At 41.9% G+C, this 22,055-nt stretch overlaps 1 protein-coding gene across 1 annotated transcript in view; it reads left to right on the forward strand.

The window, feature by feature from the left end:
- The window catches only part of Mphosph8 (M-phase phosphoprotein 8), a 113,129-nt gene that overhangs the window by 22,533 nt on the left and 68,541 nt on the right, over window positions 1–22,055 (forward strand). The window lies entirely within an intron of this gene.

Below are 22,055 nucleotides of genomic sequence, written 5' to 3' on the forward strand. Positions count from 1 at the left end.
ATTCCCTTCCCCCACACACACTTTCTCCTTTGAAATTCCATTCTCCATCATATTACCTCCCCATCACAATCATTGTACTTACATATATACAATATCAGCCTATTAAGTACCCTCCTCCCGACATGGTTTTATTTAGATCTTCTGAATGAGAGAAGATTGAGTCAGTGCTGGAGAGATGGCTTAGCAGTTAAGGCACTTGCTGCGAAGCCTAAGGACCCATGTTCTACTCTCCAGGACCCACATAAGCCTTTCCACCCCTAATCTGTTCTTCTACTTACATATATACAATGCCGTCCTATTAAGCCCACCCCCCTATTTCTATTCCCTTTATGTCCCCTTTTTAGCTTATGGGCTGTGCTACTGAGTTGTTTTTTTTTTTAAGTTTTTATTAACATTTTCCATGATTATAAAATATATCTCATGGTAATTCCCTCCCTCCCCACCCCCATACTTTCCCATTTGAAATTCCATTCTCCATCATATTACCTCCCCATTACAATCATTGTAATTACATATATACAATATCAACCTATTAAGTATCCTCCTCCCTTCCTTTCTCTACCCTTTATGTCTCCTTTTTACCTTACTGGCCTCTGCTACTAAGTATTTTCATTCTCATGCAGAAGCCCAATCATCTGTAGCTAGGATCCAATATGAGAGAGAACATGTGGCGCTTGGCTTTCTGGGCATGGGTTACCTCACTTAGTATAATCCTTTCCAGGTCCATCCATTTTTCTGCAAATTTCATAACTTCATTTTTCCTTACTGCTGAGTAGAACTCCATTGTATAAATGTGCCACATCTTCATTATCCACTCATCTGTTGAGGGATATCTAGGCTGGTTCCATTTCCCAGCTATTATAAATTGAGCAGCAATAAACGTGGTTGAGCATGTACTTCTAAGGAAATGAGATGAGTCCTTTGGATATATGCCTAGGAGTGCTAAAGCTGGGTCATATGGTAGATCAATCTTTAGCTGTTTTAGGAACCTCCACACTGTTTTCCACAATGGCTGGACCAGATTGCATTCCCACCAGCAGTATAGAAGAGTTCCTTTTTTTCCACATCCCCGCCAACATTTATGATCATTTGTTTTCATGATGGTGGCCAATCTGACAGGAGTGAGATGGAATCTCGATGTAGTTTTAATCTGCATTTCCCTGATGATTAGTGACGTAGAACATTTTTTTAGATGCTTCTATGCCATTCGTATTTCTTCTTTTGAGAACTCTCTATTTAGCTCCATAGCCCATTTTTAAAAAATTTTTATTAACATTTTCCATGATTATAAAATATATCCCATGGTAATTCCCTCCCCACCCCCACACTTTCCCATTTGAAATTCCGTTCTCCATCATTTTACCTCCCCATTACAATCATTGTAATTACATATATACAATATCAACCTATTTAGTATCCTACTCCCTTTCTTTCTCTACCCTTTATGTCTCCTTTTTACCTTACTGGCCTATGCTACTAAGTATTTTCATTCTCACGCAGAAGCCCAGTCATCTGTAGCTACTATCCACATATGAAAGAGAACATGTGATGTTTGGCTTTCTGGGCCTGGGTTTCCTAACTAAGTATAATCCTTTCCATAGCCAGCCATTTTCCTGCAAATTTCATAGCTTTATATTCATATTTAAATTTCATAACGCTGAGTAGAACTCCATTGTGTGAGTTTGCCACATCTTCATTATCCACTCATCAGTTGAGGTACATCAGTTTAGGCTGGTTCCATTTCCTAGCTATTGTGAATAGAGTGGCAATAAATGTGGTTGAGAAAGTATCTCTAAGGTAGTGAGATGAGTCCTTAGGATATATGCTTAGGAGTGCTATAGCTAGGTCATATGGTAGATCTACTTTTACCTGTATTAGGAACCTCCACACGAATTTCCACAATGACTGGACCAGAATGCATTCTCAACCAACAGTGTAGAAGAGTTCCTCTTTTTCCGCATCCTCACGAGCATGTATGGTCATTTGTTTTCATGATGGTAGCCAATTTGACAGGAGTGTGATGGAATCTCAACATCTGCATTTCCCTGATAACTAGGGATATAGAGCATTTTTTAGATATTTATATGCTAGGGATGTAGAGCATTTCTTTAGATGCTTATATGCTATCTGTAGTTCTTATTTTGAGAACTCTCTATTTAGATCTGTAACCCTTTTTTATTTTTCTGAGGTAGGGTCTCACTCTAGCTCAGGCTGACCAGGAATTCACTGTGTAGCCTCAAGGTGGCCTTGAACTCACAGCAGTCCTCCTACCTTTGCCTCCCAAGTGCTGACATTAATAGCCCTTTTTTTTTTTAATTTTTATTTATTTGAGAGCAACAGACACAGAGAGAAAGACAGAGAGAGGGAGAGAGAGAGAATGGGCGCGCCAGGGCTTCCAGCCTCTGCAAACGAACTCCAGACGCGTGCGCCCCCTTGTGCATCTGGCTAACGTGGGACCTGGGGAACCGAGCCTCGAACCAGGGTCCTTAGGCTTCACAGGCAAGCGCTTAACCGCTAAGCCATCTCTCCAGCCCTAATAGCCCATTTTTAACTGGGTTGTTTGATTTCTTATTATTTAATTTTTTGAGTTCTTTGTATATCCTAGATATTAATCCTCTGTCAGATAGCTGGCAAAGATTTTCTCCCATTCTGTAGGTTGTCTCTTTGTTCTATTCACATTGTCCTTTGCTGTACAAAAGCTTTGTAGTTTCATGACATCCCAGTAGTTGATCTGTGGTTTTATTGCCTGAGCAATTGGGGGTACATTCAGAAAGTCCTTGCAAAAACCAATAGATAGAAAGATTTCCTCTACTCTTTCCTCTAGCAGTCTCAGACTTTCAGTTCTGATATTAAGATCTTTGATCCATTTGGACTTAATTCTTGTTCATGGAGAGAGATAAGAATCCATTTTCATCCTTATACAGATACATATGTGGTTTTCCCAACACCATTTGCTATAGCTATCTGAACTTACATCTGGGTCCTCTGTTCTGTTCCCTTGATCTGTTTTTGTGCCAGTACCATGCTGATTTTGTTACTTTGACTCTGTAATATAGATTAAAATCAGGTATGGTGATACCACCAGCCTTATTTTTGTTGCTCAAAATTGTTTTAGATATTTGAGAGATTTTGGCTTCCAAATGAATTTTTGGATTTTTTTTTTTTTCTATTTCCATAAAGAATGACATTGGAATTTTTTTTTCTTTTTTCAAAGTAGGGTCTCACTCTAGCCCAGGCTGACCTGAAATTTACTATGAAGTGACCTTGAACTCATGGCAGTTTCCTACCTCTGCCTCCCAAGTGCTGGGGTTAAAGGGATGTGCCACCACACCCGGCTGCCATTGTAATTTTTGATGAGGATTGCATTAAATATGTAGATTGCTTTTAGTAAATTTGCCATTTTCACAATATTGATTGTTTCAATCCAAAGAACAAGGGATGTCTTTACATTATCTACTGTCTTCAGCAATTCTCGATTGATTGTTACAAAGTTTTCATTGTAGAGATCCTTCACTTCCTTGGTTAGGTTTATTCCAAGGTACTTTATTTTTTGATGCAGTTGTGAATGGGAGTGACTCTCTTGATTTCATCCTCTGTGTGTTTGTTGTTAGCGTATAGAAAGGCTGCTGATTTCTCTGTATTTATTTTGTATCCTGCTACATTGCTGTAGATGTTTATCAGCTCTAACAGTTTGCTGGTAGAGTCTTTAGGGTTCTTTATGTATAGAATCATATCATCTGCAAATAATGATAACTTGATATCTTCCTCTCCAATTTGTATCCTTTTTATATGTGTCTCTTGCCTTATTGCTATGGCTAAGACTTCTAGTAATACATTAAATAAAAATGAAGGGCTGGAGAGATGGCTTAGTGGTTAAGCGCTTGCCTGTGAAGCCTAAGGACCCCGGTTCGAGGCTCAGTTCCCCAGGTCCCACGTTAGCCAGATGCACAAGGGGGCGCACGCGTCTGGAGTTCGTTTGCAGAGGCTGGAAGCCCTGGCGCGCCCATTCTCTCTCTCTCTCCCTCTATCTGTCTTTCTCTCTGTGTCTGTCGCTCTCAAATAAATAAATAAATAAAAACGTAAAAATACTTAAAAAAAAAAAAGAAAAAAAAATTGTTTCTTAAAAATGAAGACAAGGGTCACCCTTGTCTTATTCCTGATTTTTGTGGAAAAGCTTCAAGTTTTTCTCCATTTAGTATCATGTTGGCTATAGGTTTGTCATAAATAGCCCTTATTATGTTGAGATATATTCTTTCTATTCCCAGCCTTTGTAGGACTTTTATCATGAAGGGATGTTGGATTTTGTCAAATGCTTTTTCTGTATATAATGAGATGATCATGTGATTTTTGTCCTTCATTCCATTTATATAATGTATTACATTTATCTATTTGCATATGTTGAACCATCCCTACATCTCTGGTAAAAAACCTACTTAGTAATCTTTCTGATATCATCTATGTTCATGAAGAAGATTGCTCTGTAATTTTCTTTTTTATTTTATCTGTCTGGTTTTGGTATCACAGTGATGCTGACTTCATAAAAGGAAGATTCCTTCCTTTTCTAGTTTATGGAAAAGTTTAAGAAGCATTGGTGTAAGTTCTTCCATGAAGTTCTTCTAAGACCTTCCATGAAGTTCTGGTAAAATTCACCAGTGAATCGATTAGGGCCTGGACTTATTTTAGTTGGGAGATTTTTGATAACTGCTTGGATCTCGATATTTTTTATAGGTCTATTTAAGTTGTTAATCTCATCTTATTTTAATTTAGGTAGGTCATATAAATCAAGGAAATCATCCACATCTTTCAGATTTTCTTTTTTTTTTTTTTTGAAATTTTTTGTATATTTTATTTATTTCTTTGAGAGCAGCAGGCATAGAGAGAAAGAGGCAGATAGAGAAAGGCAGAGAGAGAGAGAGAGAGAGAGAGAGAGGGAGAGAGAGAGAATGGGCGTGCCAGGGCTTCCAGCCTCTGCAAACGAACTCCAGACGCGTGCGCCCCCTTGTGCATCTGGCTAACGTGGGACCTGGGGAACCGAGCCTCGAACTGGGGTCCTTAGGCTTCACAGGCAAGCGCTTAACCGCTAAGCCATCTCTCCAGCCCCTTTCAGATTTTCAAACTTAGTGGAGTATATGTTCTTATAGTATGTCACTATGATTTATTTTTATTTTTTTAATTTTTATTAACATTTTCCATGATTATAAAAAAATCCCATGTTAATTCCCTCCTGCGCTTCCCCCACTTTCCCCTTTGAAATTCCATTCTACATCATATTACCTCCCTATCACAATCATTGTACTTACATATATACAATATCAACCTATTAAGTACCCTCCTCCCTTCCTTTCTCTTCCCTTTATGTCTCCTTTTTAACTTCCTGGCCTCTGCTACTAAGTATTTTCATTCTCACACAGAAGCCCAGTAATCGGTAGCTAGGAGCACCATATGAGAGAAAATATGTGGCGCTTGGCTTTCTGGGCCTGGGTTACCTCACTTAGTATAATCCTTTCCAGGTCCATCCATTTTTCTGCAAATTTCATAACTTCATTTTTCATTACCGCTGAGTGGAACTCCATTGTATAAATGTGCCACATCTTCATTATCCACCCATCAGTTGAGGGACATCTAGGCTGGTTCCATTTCCCAGCTATTATAAATTGAGCAGCAATAAACATGGTTGAGCACGTACTTCTAAGGAAATGAGATGAGTCCTTGGATATATGCCTAGGAGTGCTAAAGCTGGGTCATTTGGTAGATCAATCTTTAGCTGTTTTAGGCACCTCCACACTGATTTCCACAATGGCTGGACCAGATTGCATTCCCACTATTCAGCTCCATAGCCCTTTTTTTTTTTAAATTTAATTTTTATTAACATTTTCCATGATTATAAAATATATCCCATGGTAATTCCCTCCCTCCCCACCCCCACACTTTCCGATTTGAAATTCCATTCTCCATCATATTACCTCCCCATTACAATCATTGTAATTACATATATACAATATCAACCTATTAAGTATCCTCCTCCCTTCCTTTCTCCACTCTTTATGTCTCCTTTTCAACTTACTGGCCTCTGCTACTAAGTATTTTCATTCTCACACAAAAGCCCAGTCATCTGTAGCTAGGATCCAATATGAGAGAGAACATGTGGCGCTTGGCTTTCTGGACCTGGGTTACCTGACTTAGTATAATACTTTCCAGGTCCATCCATTTTTCTGCAAATTTCATAACTTCATTTTTCTTTACCGCTGAGTAGAACTCCATTGTATAGATGTACCACATCTTCATTATCCACTCATCTGTTGAGGGACATCTAGGCTGGTTCCATTTCCCAGCTATTGTAAATTGGGCAGCAATAAACATGGTTGAGCATGTACTTCTAAGGAAATGAGATGAGTCCTTTGGATATATGCCTAGGAGTGCTATAGCTGGGTCATATGGTAGATCAATCTCTAGCTGTTTTAGGAACCTCCATACTGTTTTCCACAATGGCTGGACCAGATTGCATTCCCACCAGCAGTGCAGAAGGGTTCCTTTTTTTCCACATCCCCGCCAACATTTATGATCATTTGTTTTCATGATGGTGGCCAATCTGACAGGAGTGAGATGGAATCTCAATGTAGTTTTAATCTGCATTTCCCTGATGACTCGTGACGTAGAACATTTTTTTAGATGCTTATATGCCATTCGTATTTCTTCCTTTGAGAACTCTCTATTTAGCTCCATAGCCCATTTTTTGATTGGCTTGTTTGCTTCCTTATTTAACTTTTTGAGTTCTTTGTATATCCTAGATATTAATCCTCTATCAGATATATAGCTGGCGAAGATTTTTTCCCATTCTGTAGGTTGCCTCTCTGCTTTTTTCACTGTGTCCTTTGCTGTGCAAATTTTTGTAATTTCATGAACCCGCAGTGATTAATCTGTGGTTTCATTGCCTGAGCAATTGGGGTTGTATTCAGAAAGTCTGTGCCAAGACCAATATGTTGAAGGGTTTCCCCTACTTTTTCCTCTAGCAGTTTCAGAGTTTCAGTTCTGATGTTAAAGGTCTTTACGCCATTTGGACTTAATTCTTGTGCATGGCGAGAAGAATCTATTTTCATCCTTCTGCAGATATATATCCAGTTTTCCCAACACCATTTGCTGAAGAAGCTGTCTTTCTCCAATGAGTATTTGGGGCATTTGTATCGAATATCAGGTGGCTATAGCTACTTGGGCTTACATCTGGGTCCTCTATTCTGTTCCACTGATCTACATGTCTGTTTTTGTGCCAGTACCATGCCGTTTTTGTTACTATGGCTCTGAGGTATAGGTTAAAATCAGGTATGGTGATACCGCCAGCCTTATTTTTGTTGCTCTGTATTATTTTAGATATACGAGGATTTTTGTGATTCCAAATGAATTTGTGCATTGTTTTTTCTATTTCCATGAAGAATTCCTTTGGAATTTTGATAGAGATTGCATTAAATGTGTGGATTGCTTTTGGTAAGATTGCCATTTTCACCATATTGATTCTTCCAATCCAGGAACAGGGGATGTTTCCACTTTCTAGTGTCTTCTGCAATTTCTCGCTTGAGTGTTTTAAAGTTCTCAGTGTAGAGATCCTTTACTTCCTTCGTTAGGTTTATTCCAAGGTACTTTATTTTTTTGGATACAATTGTGAGTGGGAGTGATTCTCTGATTTCATCCTCTTTGTGTTTATTGTAAGCATATATGAAGGCTACTGATTTCTGTGTGTTTATTTTGTATCCTGCTACATGGCAGTAGGTTTTGATCAGCTCTAACAGTTTGCTACTAGAGTTTTTCGGGTCCTTTATGTATAGAATCATGTCATCTGCAAATAATGACAACTTGATCTCTTCCTTTCTAATTTGTATCCCTTTTATGTGTGTCTCTTGCCTTATTGCTATGGCTAAGATTTCCAAAACTATATTAAATAAAAGTGGGGACAGTGGACACCCTTGTCTTGTTCCTGATTTTAGTGGAAAAGCTTCCAGTTTTTCCCCATTTAGTAATATGTTGGCTGTAGACTTGTCATAAATAGCTTTTATTATATTGAGATATGTTCCTTCTATTCCCAGTCTCTGTAGGACTTTTATCATGAAGGGATGTTGGATTTTGTCGAATGCTTTCTCTGTGTCCAATGAGGTCATGTGATTTTTGTCCTTCAACCAGTTTATATAATGTGTTACGTTTATAGATTTGTGTATATTTAACCATCCCTGCATCTCTGGGATAAAGCCTACTTGGTCAGGGTGAATGATCTTTGTGATGTACTCTTGGATTCTATTTGTCAATATCCTGTTGAGAATTTTTGCATCTATGTTCATGAGGGAGATTGGTCTGTAATTTTCTTTTTTTATTCTGTCTTTGCCTGGTTTTGGTATCAGGGTAATGCTTGCATCATAGAAGGAATTTGGTAGAAATTTCTATTTCCTGGAAAAGTTTAAGAAGCAGTGATGTTAGCTCTTCCTTAAAGGTCTGGTAAAGTTCAGCAGTGAATCCATCTGGGCCTGGGCTTTTTTTAGTTGGGAGATTAATGATAACTGTTTGGATCGCCATGTTTGTTATAGGTCTATTTAAGTGATTAATCTCATTTTGATTTAATTTAGGTAGGTCATATTGTAAGACCCTCAAAATGAGGACCCCACACTCTTCCCGGATATGGCGACACCCCAAATCACTCATGAGAAGCGGTCTTGATGCAAACTGCAAGAGGATTTTATTTCAAGCGCGCTGGGGCCCACAGTCGTACACTGCACAGGCGTAGAGGACTGCAGAGCCCCGAATGCAGGAACAAGACAGTTTTTATAGGGTTTCTAACAAAGCCTGTGCATTAGACCAATCATTTTTTAATATCAGGAGCCCGCAGGGTGCGAGCCAGTCAGTTTGTGCCACTCCATAGTTTCTAAGCCAATTAGTTTAATTTGTTCAAGCCCTTCGTGGACCAATCAGTCTCTTATGACCTTGGTCGTCAGCATTTGCACAACTCCTTGGGTGGGAGTAGCAGAATGTGGTATCAGTCTCCTATGACCTTGGAGGTCTGAGGCAGTCTGCTACGGCTTATGGTGCAGACTACTAAGGCTTACAGTGTGGGCTATTAAGGCTTATGGTGCAGGCTATTTACAGAAACCAAATAAGTGGTTTACTTTATTACTCATTTCCCATCCTTGAGGGCTATCTCATGCCCTTTTTACCTAGTTTTATATTAGGAGCGGGCTCTGATACAATGAGAAGAGGGATTCTTTACTTGCTTTCAACAGCGAGTAAAGCCTGGAGTTTGAGGTATGCAGGGGCCCGCTTAAGCTCCCTTTGGAGCGTGATAGTATTTGGGCTTCTGAATTCTTGGGCCTTTCATTTCCCACTTTTTCTCTTGTTAGTAGTTCTAATCCTAGAACTTGGAAGGACTAAATGTAATCTTCCTCTCTGCCCTGAAGGCCCTTATATTGTTGTCTAAGTATCATTATCTGGACTGCGCTCACTCGTTCTCTAACAAAAGTAAAAATCTATTAAGTATGCAAGGTCCAACTGAAATCTTCAGGAGCAAAGCCATTAAGGGTCCCTTCAGGGTGGAAAGCAGAGTAGTCATCCAGGGGGACTTGTTGAACCATCCCTCAAACCATCCTTGGTCAGTTTCCCTCTCCCTTCAACGCTTTTCTAGTCTTTCCCTGAGTTTGCTCATGGAGTCTCTGATAGCTCCTGAGTGATCTACATAAAAGCAACATTCTTCCTTTAAGGTTGCATATAATCCGCCTTCTTTTAGGAACAGTAGGTGTAATCCCCTCCGGTTTTGTAAGACCACTTCAGATAAGGAGGTCAGGGACTCCTCTAGATTACTAACAGATTTCTCTAAAGCTTGGAGATCCTCATTTGTGACAGCATGTAGTTCACCAAGCCCACTTTCTAATTGTTGTGGTCCCGTGACCAGGGCTGTGGTCCCCATCCCCACACCGGTGGCTATCCCTAAGCCAAGTATGACTGCTAGGGTAAGGGTTACAGGCTCCCTTTTGGATCGGGTGGGATGATAGTCATATTCATCGATGACTACTTCCTCGGGATGGTAGTAAACCCGGGGGACAAGCTGGACCATTATACAGAAATTTTCGGATGGGTTAAAAACTGAAGTAGAAACACAGGCAGTTAGCCCAGTATCATATGCCCACCACCTGTTATACCCTGGCACTAGATATTGGTTGTCTGAAGTCTGACTATAGGTCAGAGTAACATTACAAAGATGTTGGTGGGACGGGGGGCCTTTCCTATACATGCCCCCTTCCTGAGACCTCCGGGAGAGTCAACTTGTTTTTGGTCCCCCATGAACACCGGCTATTATGTTCTTTAGTCATATTAAACTCTCCCATAGTTGCCATCCCCTCATAGTAGGGTGGTCCTGAGGATAAACAAAGCCAGCAGGCAGAGGTAATGTTGGGTTGGTGGCATTTATGGCAAGGAAGGCCCCTTGGATAAGGTTAAAGAGCCTCTGTCCTGTCCTGTGTGGGGCTTCCGAGTGTGGGCTAGTCAGAGGGGTTCTAGCAGTCGTTATGTGATGGGTCTTGGCTGCCACTGTGGGTGGGAGCTTGGGTAATGCCACTTTAGGGGGTCCCTATTCTACTAGAACTTTATTAGGTCCTATTGGTCTTGGGGTGGGAGGCTCTATCTTAAGTTGTATAGTAAAGGTTAGGTCCTTATCCCATCCTGTCATATAAAACCTGAGTCCTCAAGTTTTACCTTTTATACAGTCTCAGGATTCTCGACCTTGGGGGGTGAAAGAGATGCTGAGAGGAACTGCTTTTTTCCCATCTAATCCTTCCTGCACAGTAATCAGGCCCCAGGAGGAAACTGGGTGCCAGTAGGTATTGCCTGTAGTTTCACAACCCCAGTATTTACAGTAGAACTGTTTTATCCCTCCACAACTTCGTTTAGAAGTTCGGGGGCAGACATAAAGTGGAGTATGCTGCATCTTATGTTGGGCTGGCCCAGAGCTGCACCCCGGGTTGTCTGCCATGTATTGGCCTTGGGAGATGACCCCTTGCGTGAGTGCCCGCTTAGCCACATGAGAGTGGACTTCTCTAGGGACCTCCTCCGGGGTGAGCTCTGGGATATCCCAAAATTCTACCCCGGCTACCAGGGCACATATGTCTGGGGTCAGGACAGGCCACCAAGTCCAGGGGGGCGTTTCCCTAGTTGCAGTCCATATTATATCCCCCGTTTGAGAAAGCACTTGCTAAGTCAACATTTGGGGGGCATGGGTATTGGAGGCATCACCTAGCTGGAGAAGGAGAAGCCACACGGCAAAGCCTAAGTTTAAGGGTATTGTCTGTCCTCTCGGCTTGCCATTCAGGGCCCGGTGGCGGAGTGGGCTTGAAGTGAGATGCATGGATCCAGGCGGGTATTTCTTCAACTTTTATGGCCGTTGGAGTGGTCAGTAGGATGAGGTAGGGGCCCTTCCACCGAGTCTCAAGGTTTCCTGCGTGGTGGCATCTGACATAGACCGAATCTCCCACCTGGAAATGATGTGGGACCTGTAAGTCTCCTTCTCCTGAGTAAGCGTCCCGGAGTCACTTCCACGTTCGTTGTCTCACCCACTCAAGCACCTGGAGCCTAGAGAAAAGAGGCTGGGAAAGCGGCACATCAGTACTATGTACAGAGGTTATTTCTACCAGTGGAGGAGGCCCCCCGTATAGCAATTCATAGGAGGTCAGTCCAAATTGTCCCGGTGTGTTTCTGACCCTAAAGAGCACAAAGCGTAGGAGAGCTATCCAATCATTAGCACCAATCTCTGAGGTCAATTTGGTGAGGGTCTCTTTAATGGTTCTATTCATCCTTTCTACCTGTCCTGAACTTTGGGGTCTGTATGCACAATGTAATTTCCAATCAATCCCCAATATTTTGGCCAGTCCTTGACTTACCTGGGCAACAAAGGCTGGACCATTGTCTGATCCTATTACCTTGGGTATCCCAAATCTTGGGAAAATTTCTTCCAGTATTTTCTTAGCTACCACGGTTGAGGTTTCTTTCTTGGTAGGATAAGTCTCTACCCATCCTGAAAAAGTGTCTACAAAAACTAGTAACTACTTATTATCATACTTAGTTGGTTTTACCTCAGTGAAGTCCACTTCCCAGTGAGCACCTGGGCTGTCTCCCCTTAGCCTCTTCCCAGGAGGCATTCTTGAGGGATTAGTATTGACCATCTGGCAAGGTACACAATGCTTGACTACTGAGCCAGCTATCTCTGGCAACCTCAGAATATGGTAAGGAGACTTCTGTAGCAGTTTTTGTAGATGTTTGGCCCCCAGATGGGTTAGGCGGTGTATTTGTTGAACGTATTCTAGTCCCTTTGCTTGAAGTAGAATCTCTTTTCCCTCTGAGGTAAAACAGGCCCCCTCCGGAGTTTCGGAGAACTGGCATAACTTTCTAAATTCTTGCCACTCACCTGGGGTATATTGTTGCTCACTCTTTTGGTTTTTTGGCTTTTCTATTATGGGCAGAAGGGTGACCCCCTGGGCAGCCTATTTGGCCATTTGGTCAGCCATCTGGTATCCTTTGGAGATAAAATCTTTGGCTTTTTGGTGGCCAGGGCAATGCATAATGGCCAGTCTTTTGGGTAAATGTAGAGCTTCTAGCAAACTTAGAATTTCTTCTTTGTTTTTAATTTCTTTCCCTGCTGAAGTAAGTAGCCCTCTCGGTTTGTAGACGGCCCCTTGTACGTGTGCAGTAGCAAAAGCGTAGCTGCTGTCCGTGTAGATATTCACAGACTTTCCTTTAGCTAGTCGTAAGGCCTGTGTGAGGGCTATGAGCTCAACCTTTTGTGCTGAAGTTTCTTCTGGCAGACTGCTGGCCCAGACTGTTCGTGTCCCGTCTACTGTCGCCGCCCCAGCCATCCTCTTACCTTCTACAATGTAACTGCTTCCATCTGTGAACCAGGTTAGTGTTCTTCCAGTCAGTGGGACATCTGTGAGATCCTTTCGGATCCCAGTTTCCTCAACCAGCAGTTGATGACAGTCATGAGTCACTGTCTCATCAGTTTCTTCAGGCAGAAGAGTAGCAGGGTTGAGGATGGCAGGTGGGGCAAACGTTATCCTGTCGGTGAGGAGCAGGCTCTGGTAGTGAGTCATACGGGCATTAGTCATCCATCAGTCTGGGGGCTGCCAGACAATGCTCTCCAGGGCACGGGAGGCAATGACAGTTATCCTCTGCCCTAGAGTTAGTTTATCAGTATCTTTGATCAACGTGAACACTGCCGCTATGGCTTTTAGACATATAGGCCATCCACTAGCCACGAGGTCAAGTTTCTTTGATAGGTAGGCAACGGGTCTTCTCCATGGCCCTAAGGATTGGGTTAGGACTCCCCGGGCTATCCCCTTACGCTCATCTACGTAAAGGGTGAATGGTTTAGTCACATCAGGGAGGGCTAGGGCAGGCGCACTTAATAGTGCCTTCTTGACGGCATCAATTGCCCCCTGGTGTTCAGAGGTCCAAATGAATTTTCCTTTCTCTTTAGTTAGTGGATAGAGGGGGGCTGCTAGGGTTGCAAACCCTGGGATCCATAGTCTGCAGAACCCAGCTGTCCCCAGGAACTCTCTAATTTGTCTGGCCGTAGTTGGAACTGGTATTTGTATTATAGTCCTCTTTTGTGCCTCTGTCAGCCATCTTTGTCCGTCCCGCAAGGAGTACCCCAAATATGTTACCTCTCTTTTGCATATTTGGGCCTTCTTAGCTGAGGCTCGGTAACCAAGGTCAGTCAGCTCCAGTAGTAACGCTTTTGTACTTTTTAGACAGTCCTGTTGGTTAGCTCCTGCCAGGAGTAAGTCAACATATTGAAGGAGGGTTACCTGGGGGTGTTGAACTCTAAAATTGGTTAGGTCCCTTTGTAGGGCTTCATCAAAGATGGTTGGGGAGTTCTTGAATCCTTGGGCTCGGGGAGGGGTCTGAGCCCCATCCTCCCTAGTCTTTATTTTATTTTATTTTTTTTAAGGGTTAGGACCCTAGGTCTTTTGTTGTTCTTCTTAGGGCAGTCTCTTGCCCAGTGTCCTTTTTCCTTGTAACAGGCACATTGATCTGTATCAAGTTGGGTCCTGTTGCCCAGGTTCCCTATCTGCCTAGGGCCTGTCCTAAACTTTTGAATATTTTTCTCTCTTTTTCCTTTTTTTTTTCCTACCATTGTGGCCAGGGTCCTGGTCAGATTTTTCTCTTGTCTATTGCACCTATCCTCCCTTTCCTCTCTCTCTTTCTTATGTCTCTCCTCGCATTCTTCTCTCTCTCTTTTTCCTGTCTCTCCTCGCATTCTTTTCTCTCTCTTACTTTCCTTTGCTCGTTTTCTTTTTCTGTCTCCCTTTTGTAATATACCTTTTCTGCCTTTTTTATTAAATCATGTAGCTCAGCTTCCTGTAATCCCTCCAATCTCTGAAGTTTCTTTCTGATATCAGGAGCTGACTGTCCTGTGAAAACTAATGTTACTGAGCCTTTTTGAATCTCAGAGGTGGGGTCAAAGGGTGTGAACCTCCTAAATGTTTCCATGAGCCTCTCAAGAAACATTGAGGGAGACTCCGTTGGCCCCTGCATCATCTCTCTCACCTTGGCCAAATTGGTGGGCCTTCTGGAGGCACCTCGGAGACCCGCCATCAGAGCCTGGCGATAGATTTTTAAGCTCTCCTTACCTTCAGCCTTATTGTGGTCCCAAACAGGGCGAGTCAGAGGGAACCCCATGTCTATCTCATGCTGCAGCTGCGTGGGCCGCCTGTTGGCCCCAGGGACATTTTTTTTTTTTTGGCCTCTATTAAAATTTTCTCTCATTCTTCGGTTGTGAAGAGTGTCTGCAACAGCTGTTGGCAATCGTCCCAAGTAGGCTGATGAGAAAACATAAGAGATTCCATCAGCTTCCTGAGGTGTTGGGGTTCCTCTGAAAAAGGGGGGTGGTTAGCTTTCCAGTTATAAAGATCTGCAGAGGAAAAAGGCCAATATTGCAGGGGTTGTAGTTGGCCCCCCAGCATGGGAGGACCTGCCTCGCGTAGCGGCAGTGTTATAATTCCATTTGCTCCCTCCGGGGTAGCATCTCTCCGGCTCCACGTCCTTGCGGCCGGCCCTCCCATTTCCAGGGGCTCGGGAGGGGCGGAGGGAGGAAGCCCTGGAAAGCTGGGAGGCGGAGGCTTGGGGAGGGGGAGGCTTGGGGAGGGGGAGGCTTGGGGAGGGGGGGGTGGAGGGGCGGAGGCTTGGGAAGGGTGGAGGGCGGAGTTTCGGGAAGGTCGAGGGGCGGAGGCTTGGGAAGGGTGGAGTTTCGGGAGGGGTGAGAGGCCCTCTCTCAGCTCCTGGGACTAGGTAATGGGGGGAGGGGCAGGCCGAATCTCCTGCCAAGCAGGAGGCTCTTTGATCTCAGGATAGATGCGAGGGGGAGGTCTGGCTCCCTCAGGAGAGGGCTTTTTTGCATTTTCGAGAGTCAGGACTCTGGAGCTTGAGTTCCTGGGTTTATTTAGCCACAGCCTGACCCACGGCGGGGGGGTTGTCCACCAAATCCTTCCAGGTGAGGATATAAGCCTCTTGGTTGAGACTGCCGCTATGGCTTTTAGACATATAGGCCATCCACTAGCCACAGGGTCAAGTTTCTTTGATAGGCAGGCAACGGGTCTTCTCCATGGCACTAAGGATTGGGTTAGGACACCCTGGGCTATCCCCTTATGCTCCTCTAGTATAGGGTGAATGGTTTAGTCACATCAGGGAGGGCTAGGGTAGGCGCACTTAATAGTGCCTTCTTGAAGGCATCAAATGCCCCCTGGTGTTCAGAGGTCCAAGTGAATTTTCTTTTCTCTTTTGTGGTGGATGGATTCAGGTGTCCCCCAGAAACTTAGGTGTTCTGAATGCTAGGTTCCCAGCTGATGGATATTTGGGAATTAATGCCTCCTGGAGGGAGTGTGTTGTTGGGGGGCGGGCTTATGTGATTTATAACCAGTTTTCCCATGCTAGTGTTTGCCACACCCTTCGGTTGCCGTGTCCCACCTTATGTTGGCCAGGGGGTGATGTCCACCCTCTGCTCTTGCCATCGATTTCCCCTGCCATCGTGGAGCTTCCCCTCGAGCCTGTAAGCCAAAATAAATCTCTTTTTCCCAGAGCTACTCTTGGTTGGGTGATTTCTAACAGCAATGTGAACCGGACAGCAACATCTTTACTTTACAATATCAACCTATTAAGTATCCTCCTCTCTTCCTTTCTCTACCCTTCATGTCTCCTTTTCAACTTACTGGCCTCTGCTACTAAGTATTTTCATTCTCACGCAGAAGCCCAGTCATCTGTAGCTAGGATCCACGTATGAGAGAGAACATGTGGCGCTTGCCTTTCTGGGTCTGGGTTACCTCACTTAGTATAATCCTTTCCAGGTCCATCCATTTCTCTGCAAATTTCATAACTTCATTTTTCTTTACTGCTGAGTAGAACTCCATTGGAGAAATGAGCCACATCTTCATTATCCACTCATCTGTTGAGGGACATCTAGGCTGGTTCCATTTCCCAGCTATTATAAATTGAGCTCAATAAACATGGCTGAGCACGTATTTCTAAGGAAATGAGATGAGTCCTTTGGATATATGCCTAGGAGTGCTATAGCTGGGTCATATGGTAGATCAATATTTAGGTGTTTTAGGAACCTCCACACTGTTTTCCACAATGGCTGGACCAGATTGCATTCCGACTAGCAGTGCAGAAGGGCTCCTTTTTTTCCACATCCCCGCCAACATTTATGATCATTTGTTTTCATGATGGTGGCCAATCTGACAAGAGTGAGATGGAATCTCAATGTAGTTTTAATCTGCATTTCCCTGATGATTAGTGACGTAGAACCTTTTTTTAGATGCTTATATGCCGTTCACATTTCTTCCTTTGAGAACTCTCTATTTAGCTCCATAGCCCATTTTTTGATTGGCTTGTTTGCTTCCTTATTATTTAACTTTTTGAGTTCTTTGTATATCCTAGATATTAATCCTCTATCAGATATATAGCTGGCGAAGATTTTTTCCCATTCTGTGTGTTGCCTCTTTGCTTTTTTCACTGTGTCCTTTGCAGTACAAAATCTTTGTAATTTCATGGGGTCCCAGTGATTAATCTGTGGTTTTGTTGCCTGAGCAATTGGGGTTGTATTCAGAAAGTCTTTGCCAAGACCAATATGTTGAAGGGTTTCCCCTACTTTTTCCTCTAGCAGTTTCAGAGTTTCAGGTCTGATGTTAAGGTCTTTAATCCATTTGGACTTAATTCTTGTGCATGGCGAGAGAGAAGAATCTATTTTCATCCTTCTGCAGATATATATCCAGTTTTCAAAACACCATTTGCTGAAGAGGCTGTCTCTTCTCCAATGAGTATTTTTGGCATTTTTATCAAATATCAGGTGGCTATAGCTACTTGGACTTACATCTGGGTCCTCAGTTCTATTCCACTGATCTACATGTCTGTTTTTGTGCCAGTGCCATGCTGTTTTTGTTACTATGGCTCTATAGTATAGGTTAAAATCAGGTATGGTGATACCACCCACCACATTTTTGTTGCTCAGTATTATTTTAGATATTCAAGGTTTTTGTGATTCCAAATGAATTTTTGGATTGTTTTTTCTATTTCCATGAAGAAAGCCTTTGGAATTTTGATAGGGATTGCATTAAATGTGTAGATTGCTTTAGGTAAGATTGCCATTTTCACAATAATTGATTCTTCCAATCCAGGAAAAAGAGATGTTTCTCCACTTTCTAGTGTCTTCTGTAATTTCTCGCTTGAGTGTTTTAAAGTGCTCATTGTAGAGAGTCTTTACTTCCTTGGTTAGGTTTATTTCAAGGTACTTTATTTTCTTTGGTGCAATTGTGAACGGGAGTGATTCTCTGATTTCATCCTCTGTGTGTTTGTTGTTAGCATATATGAAGGCTACTGATTTTTGTGTATTTATTTTGGATCCTGCTACATTGCCGTAGATTTTGATCAGCTCTAACAGTTTGCTAGTAGATTCTTTAGGGTCCTTTATGTATAGAATCATGTCATCTGCAAATAATGATAACTTGATCTCTTCCTTTCCAATTTGTATCCCTTTTATGTGTGTCTCTTGCCTTATTGCTATGGCTAAGACTTCCAAAAGTATATTAAATCAAAGTGGGGACAGTGGACACCTTGTCCTGTTCCTGATTTTAGTGGAAAAGCTTCCAGTTTTTCTCAATTTAGTAATATGTTGGCTGTAGGCTTGTCATAAATAGCCTTTATTATATTGAGGTATGTTCCTTCTATTCCCAGTCTCTGTAGGACTTTTATCATGAAGGGATGTTGGATTTTGTCAAATGCTTTCTCTGCGTCTAATGAGATGATCATGTGATTTTTGTCCTTCAACCCGTTTATGTAATGTATTACATTTATAGATTTGGGTATGTTGAACCATCCCTGCATCTCTGGGATAAAGCCTACTTGGTCAGGGTGAATGATCTTTTTGATATACTCTTGTATTCTGTTTGTCAATATTTTGTTGAGATTTTTTTGCATCTATGTTCATGAGGGAGATTGGTCTGTAATTTTCTTTTTTTGTTCTACCTTTGCCTGGTTTTGGTATCAGGGTGATGCTGGCCTCGTAGAAGGAGTTTGGTAGAATTCCTTCTTTTTCTATTTCCTGGAAAAGCTTAAGAAGCAATGGTGTTAGATCTTCCTTAAAAGTCTGGTAAAATTCAGCAGTGAATCCATCTGGGCCTGGGCTTTTTTTAGTTGGGAGATTATTGATAACTGTTTGGATCTCCAGGTTTGTTATAGGTCTATTTAAGTGATTAATCTCATTTTGATTTAATTTAGTTAGGTCATATAGATCAAGGAAATCATCCATTTCTTTCAGGCTTTCATACTTTGTTGAGTATATGCTTGTATATTAAGACCCTCTTATTTTTTGAATTTCTGTGGACTCTGTTGTGATGTTACCTTTTTCATCTCTGATTTTATTAATTTGTGTGTCTTCTCTCTTTCTTTTGGTCAGATTTGCTAAGGGTTTATCAATCTTGTTTATCCTTTCAAAGCACCAACTCTTTGTTTCATTAATTGTTTGGATTGGTTTTTTTGTTTGTTTGTTTGTTTGTTTCTATTTCATTAATTTCTGCCCTAATCCTTATTATTTCTTCCCACCTACTGAGTTTTGGTTTCCCTTGTTCTTCTTTTTCCAAGGCTTTAAGGTGAAACATTAGGTCGTTTACTTGCAACCTTTCTAATTTTTTAGCATAGGCAGTTAAGGCTATAAATTTACCTCTTAGGATTGCCTTCATTGTGTCCCAGAGATTTTGATATGTTGTGTTGTTATTATCGTTTGACTCTATAAATTCTTTGATTTCCTTCTTGATTTCTTCATTGACCTATTCATCATTTAGTACTGTATTGTTTAGTTTCCATGATTTTGTGTATGCTCTATAGCCTTTCTTGTTACTGATTTGTAGTTTAATTCCATTGTGGTCAGATAGAATGCAAGGAATTATTTCAGTTTTCCTGAATTTGTTAAGAATTGCTTTGTGTCCTAATATATGGTCTATTTTAGAGAATATTCCATGTGCAGCTGAAAAGAATGTATATTCTGCAGCATTTGGATGAAATGTCCTGTATATATCAGTTAGGTCCATTCCATCTATGACCCCATTTAGTCCAGATGCGTCTCTGTTTATTTTTTCCCGGGATGACCTGTCAATTTATGAGAGTGTGGTGTTAAAATCACCCACCACCACTGTGTTTGATGTTATTTCTGACCTTAGTTCTAATAGTGTTTGTTTGATGAATTTGGGAGCCCCCATGTTAGGTGCGTATATGTTTAGGATTGTAATGTCCTCCTGTTGGAGTCTGCCCTTAATCAATATATAGTGACCTTCCTTATCTTTCTTGACTAACGTTGGACTAAAGTGTACCTTGACAGATATTAGGATAGCAATCCCAGCTTGTTTTCTAGGCCCATTTGCTTGAAACACCGTCTTCCAACCTTTCACCCTAAGATAATGTCTATCCTTTGTCCATAGGTGAGTTTCTTGGAGACAACAAATTGTAGGATCCTGCTTTTTAACCCAGTCTGTAAACCTATGTCTTTTGGTTGGGGCATTGTGGCCGTTGATATTAAGAGATATTATTGAAAGGTGTGTATTTATGTTTGCCTTCTTTTTTTTTTTTTTTTGTGGTTCTGGTTCTACCTGTGTTCTGTTGTGTTAACCAGTATTTGAATATTGCTTGTATTTTCTAGGTTCCTTATATGTGTGCTTTTCCTTTTCTTCAGCATGGAGGATCCTACCAATTTTTTCTGTAGAGATGGTTTTGTCTTCAAATACTCCTTTAGCCTGCTTTTGTCATGGAATGTCCTTATTTCTCCATCTATTTGAATGGATACCTTTGCAGGATAAAGTAACCTTGGTTGACAGTTGTTATCTTTCAGAACTTGGAATATATCACTCCAAGCCCTTCTGCCTCTAAAAGTTTGTGTTGAATAATCTGCTGTAATCCTGATGGGCTTGTTTTTGTAGGTATCTTGATTTTTCTCTCTAACTGCTTTCAATATTTTTTCCTTGATTTGTGTGTTTGGAAGTTTGATTATAATATGGCAAGGAGAGGTTTTTTCCAGGTTTTGTCTGGCTGGGGTTCTAAAGGCTTCCTGTATCTGCATTGGCACCTCTTTTCCCAATTTGGGGGAAATTTTCTTCTATGATTTTGTTGAAGACGCCTACTATGCCTTTTGAGTGGAATTCTTCCCCTTCTACTATGCCGTGAATTCTAATATTTGATCTTTTCACAGTGTCCCGAATATCTTGAAATTCCCACTCATACTTTTCTATAAGTTTGTCTTTCTCTTTGTTGGACTGTATTAGATCTGCCACCTGGTCTTCTAGCTTAGATATTCTGTCCTCTCCTTCATCCATTCTAATGGTGTGATTTTCTACAGAGTTTTTTATTTCATTAACTGTGTTCTTCATTGCTAGTAATTCTGACTGGTTTTTCTTTATTATTTCTATTTCCTTATTTATGTCTTGTATTGCCTTCTTTATTTCATGAAATTGGTGTCCTGCATCTTCTTTGATGCGTTTGATTTCCTCTTTTAAGTTCCTCTTTGACTCCTTTGATTTGTTCTCTGACTTCTTTGGACATATTTACAATCATTCTCTTGAAATCTTTCTCAGGCATTTCCTCTAACTCATTCTCACTGGAGGACATTTCTGATGCATTAATACTTTTACGTGGATTTATATCATCTTGCTTTTTGGTATTTCTTGTGTTATAATGTATATATTTTTGCTATTTGGATTAAGTTAATGCTTGGATTTTCTAGCTAGCTTGGTTTTCTTACCTGTGTCAATTGATTTGATGTTATATATTTTCAGGGTGTGGCTCTTAAGTCTTTGAGAGTATCTACAAAGGTGCTCCTAGGGGTTGAGTTTCCCTGCTATGGGTGTATTCTAGAGGGCTGAGTGGAATAAAATACAGGTAGATTCTAAAAGTTCACTAAACACTGTACCCATTCAATCAACAGCCCCAAATATGTATGCCAGAGTAGTTATTATAACAACCAGACCCTCTATCAACAAGGAGGTTATAATTTCTGGTCTGTTGAGGGATCCAAGTCAGCTTGTGACCAAGTGAGAGCCTTCCCTGGTGCAATCCCAGTTATCTTGGATGATTTTGGTCTCAGTCAAGTTGCTTCCTGGTCGTCAGGCTGCTGTTCTGATTTCTGGAGCTGGGCACTGGCTTTTCCTGCGGGGTAAACCGAGCCTGGCAACTGTGGTCCTGCAGATCAGCACCCTGCTGTTGGAACTGCTCTTGCTATAAAGCTGCTGCTGCTGGGTCTGTCAGCAGCTGATGCTGCTGCTGCTGCTGCTGGGCCCACCGCTGCTACTCCCTCTGCTGCTGCTGCTGCTGCTGTAGTTGCCACTTCTGCAAACACTGGTGCTGCTGAAGCTGCTGCAGCTGGGTCCTTTGCTGCTGCTGCCACTGAAGCTGCTGCTGCTGGGTGTGCCGATGCTGCCCCTAGTGGATCTGCTCCTGCTTGCGTCCCAATGTTGGCTCAAGTTGGCGTAGCCGGATCCTGGGACTCTGCTCTGTTCACT

This window comes from Jaculus jaculus, chromosome 3 (genome assembly GCF_020740685.1).
Source record: "Jaculus jaculus isolate mJacJac1 chromosome 3, mJacJac1.mat.Y.cur, whole genome shotgun sequence".
In the NCBI taxonomy this organism is placed as follows: domain Eukaryota; kingdom Metazoa; phylum Chordata; class Mammalia; order Rodentia; family Dipodidae; genus Jaculus; species Jaculus jaculus.